The following is a 510-nucleotide window of genomic DNA, read 5'->3' as shown; positions in this document are numbered from 1 at the left end:
TCATAGAGAATATAGTCTGTTGGACTGTAAATTATTTTGAACCGGTCCAGCTGCTTTCAGAATTTGTAATAAAACGGTATGGTACTTCTGAACTTCATTTGGCTTCAGTAATGATGGTTAATCAAAGGAAATTGTTGTGATGTATGTTAAAATAATGTTATAATTCAAAATTACATTTACACCATTTTCATTACTTGTACAAATCGTTATTCATCTCAGCATATACTCGCATGCTAGGTGAAAATGATTATTACTAATTACTGTTATTATATTGTCATCATCACCCTCACTACAAATAGGATTAGTAGTATATAGCAGTATTCAGCTTATGAAAACTAGTTATGAATATATATTTAAAAGTCTTGTTAATTAATCAAACTTTACAGTATTTCGATTCACTCTCTTATAGCTACCGTAACAACTCAAAAAAAAATATACGGAACTCATAAGCGAAGTAAAACCGAGTTCTACAACACAGTCATTTAAGCCCAAGGCTCATGATTGCATCTA

Source organism: Penaeus monodon, chromosome 15, assembly GCF_015228065.2.
Source record: "Penaeus monodon isolate SGIC_2016 chromosome 15, NSTDA_Pmon_1, whole genome shotgun sequence".
Lineage (NCBI taxonomy): Eukaryota > Metazoa > Arthropoda > Malacostraca > Decapoda > Penaeidae > Penaeus > Penaeus monodon.
Note: the sequence above shows the minus strand (reverse complement) of the source record.